Below are 3,071 nucleotides of genomic sequence, written 5' to 3'. Positions count from 1 at the left end.
AACACTGATTTGCTATTCAGAAAATTGAACTGGGGCTGATGACAAGGTCCAGCTCAACAGTGAGACCCATGGGATGAGGAGATGCCCCTATCCATCCCCATCTATCCCCTCCACTGTGCAAGGGCACTCTCAGGTAGAATTCCTGGTCACTCTCTCCTTCTCAGAATCATATTTCAAACTATGATGGGAAAAGAGGATCACAGCAGGTAAGAAGTAAGCGTTGGCTGAGTTGTTAATCCCTGACCTTCAAGGGTATTTTGGGTGTGAACACAAGGAAAGGCAACTGGTCATTGTCATGTGCATTGGAAGGGCTTGAATGAAAGACTTTGCACCACTTATTATTAGTAAGGTTCAGCCTGTCATCTCCTGGGCTTGGGACCTATTTTGCAACCCCAGGAACCAGTGGTATGTGCCTGAAGATGTTTCTGACTGAGCAGGTCCATTGAAAGAAGTCAATTAGAAGCAAGAAGAAAGGGCAGGTGATGGTGGTCAGGAGTCAGGTGGGTGCAGCACTGCTTGTCCCCTTGTCAGGAGGCTGGAGCCTTGCAGAAGATCCAGACATACCACCTCTGGGTCCAAGCATCATTTCTACCATAGGTGGAACTGGCTTTCCCAACTCTGAGTGAAGGGTAGCAGAGACATTCTTTAACATAACACAAATAACAACCTTGGATATGCTTGATTAACCATATCTGAACTGCGTGTTCATTAAAGACATTTACACCAAAGCAGTAGAGGAGTATTTGGGAATGACGTACTTTGAGTTTGGTTTGGATTTGGGTTTACAGACTTTGCCAGGTGCCTCTGAGGGTAAAATACTTATTATTTAGAAACTGACAGCTGTATTTTCCACCAGGTTTTTAAGGAAAGGATGCTGAGGTACCTCCTGTGGGTATGTATATTTACATACCTTTGTATTTGCTTTTTTTGCATTGATATATACAAACTGTGACCTAGGTATCAAAGTTTCAAAAAGCTCCCTTTCTGACAAATTTTGTGGAAGCCAGGCTGAGAACAGAGCAACTTTCCTGCAGCCCCAGTCCTTCAAACATCCACCCAGCAGCTTAATTATAGGCCACAAGCCTAAAAGCAGCCTTCGTTCTGGCTCCTCCTCTTGTAAAACTTACTTGTTCCTTACTGAAATTGCAGGAGACATTATATATGGTGTGCAATAATTTCATGTGGCTGCACTGATAAGAACTGAAAGTAAAATATTAACTTGTTGCTGAAACAAGAGGCAGAAGAGAGGATCCAGAGACAGCAGTGGGTCAAAGGGGCAAATTTTGATGCTGTGCTGAAGCCAGTGCTGATGCTTAATCTGTCTAACTTGAGCAATATCTAACTTCTTTCTGCTTAGCTTTATTGAGAAGACTAATTTATCCCACTTTTCTGGCTATGATTCGCATGATACTGAGTTAGAACCCGAGCAGAGCCATCCCCGCTGCCCCTGCTGCTGGGCCACACTGTATCCACCTGAGCACTCAATGCTGGTTACAGCCATAAATGAGGGTTCATCAGTGCTGCTGGACAAAAGCAGGTCTGGCTTTGCCCTCCACAGGCTGCCTGCAGCATTCGTGTCCTGGCCTAATGAAGGAAAGGCATTTCTGAAGTAGCAAGGCACCGAGAATTGCAGGAAGATGCAGAGCCCGAGGATGTTTTGCTGCTTCATGCCAGGCGTGCTGTGGGTGTGATAAGCTGGTCCAGCTCCCACCTGCAATGGGCACTTCGCTACAGAAGAGGAAAAGTGTTTGTTTTCCATTTCATGGGACGATCTGTGACAGTGGAAAAGCTCACCATATGCCCTCATGGCTGGATGCCTCAGACCGCAGCGTGTGGAGAAATATTTACTGAACCAGCTGTATTTCTTCAGTAGCTTCAGCACGACTGTCTGAGAGGAGTTAGTGGATGCTTTGCAAATTAGGCTACAGATTGATTGACTTTCCTAGGACCCCTAACTGCTGCTGAAAATTGTAACATTTTATTGTATTTTTTTACCACTGCTTTTTATTCTTTCATCCTGTTACACATGCATGCACACCTCTCTTTTTTCCTTATGCACTTTTTAGCTTATTCTTATCTTTCTAATGTGTTTGTGCTATTCCATGTCATCTTGTTGCATGTCTTCCAGATCCTCTTTAAAGCTATCAAGATGCTTTTATCAATTCATCCCCTGCCTTGGTGGTCTTCTCCCCCCCTGCCACGTTTGGCTGCTGCAGTGTGTCAGCTCCTGTGCTCACCAGGGTGCCCAGGTCCTTGGCTGTTCTTTAAGAAAATATTACTCCTTCTGTGATTTCCCAATGTCCTCATTCTTCCTCTCCTGCTGTAACAACTCTCTGGCACAGCACAATTGATCCCTTCCCTTCTTTTTTAGTGCTCCTGTGACCACCAGTCCATGATACTCCAACACTGCTGCTTAAACTTCTTCCTACTCTTTCTTGGAGTTTGTTTCAGCTCCACAAATGCTGTTTCCCTCCTAAAATCCTTCTCCCAGGCTTGTCGTGTCACATTGCTGAAAAACTCAGGAAAAATCCACTCTATAAATCCACCACTTTCTTTTCCATTTCTAAACCTTCAATTTGGTTTTTAATCTCTGACTCTCAGGCCAGAGGTCTCTTTTGGCCGTTGAAAACCTCCTGTGTCTCCATTACTGTGCTCTTCTTCCACTCTCCCTGTACATTGTTCCTTCCTCCTTCTCTCCTATTACTGTCCCTATATTTCTTCCTCTTTTAAGTTGCTGCACCAGTGACTTTCCAGCCCTTTACCCCAGAGCCCTTCTTGTTCTTATCCCTCCTCTTCTCTTCCTTGAGCAAATCAAGCAGATGATAGTTTCTCTTCTGCTGTAAGAAGAGGGTGTGTCCTCTTTCTTCAGATGTCACAGTATCTCTCAGTTGATCTGCTGCACTTCTAGGGACAACACTTTATGGCTTCTTTCTCCATCCCTTCCTGTCTCCCACCATATCTGGTGGGTTTCTACCCCATTCCCTTCAACCACCTCCAGCACTCACTCATCTTCCAAATTTCTTCTGTCCTGGCTTGCTGTGTTCCTCTGACCTTGTCCTAGTGCTTCCCTA

Source organism: Chaetura pelagica, unplaced genomic scaffold, assembly GCF_000747805.2.
Source record: "Chaetura pelagica isolate M959 unplaced genomic scaffold, ChaPel_1.0 scaffold336, whole genome shotgun sequence".
Taxonomy (NCBI): Eukaryota; Metazoa; Chordata; class Aves; order Apodiformes; family Apodidae; genus Chaetura; species Chaetura pelagica.
This window is presented reverse-complemented; position numbering follows the sequence as displayed.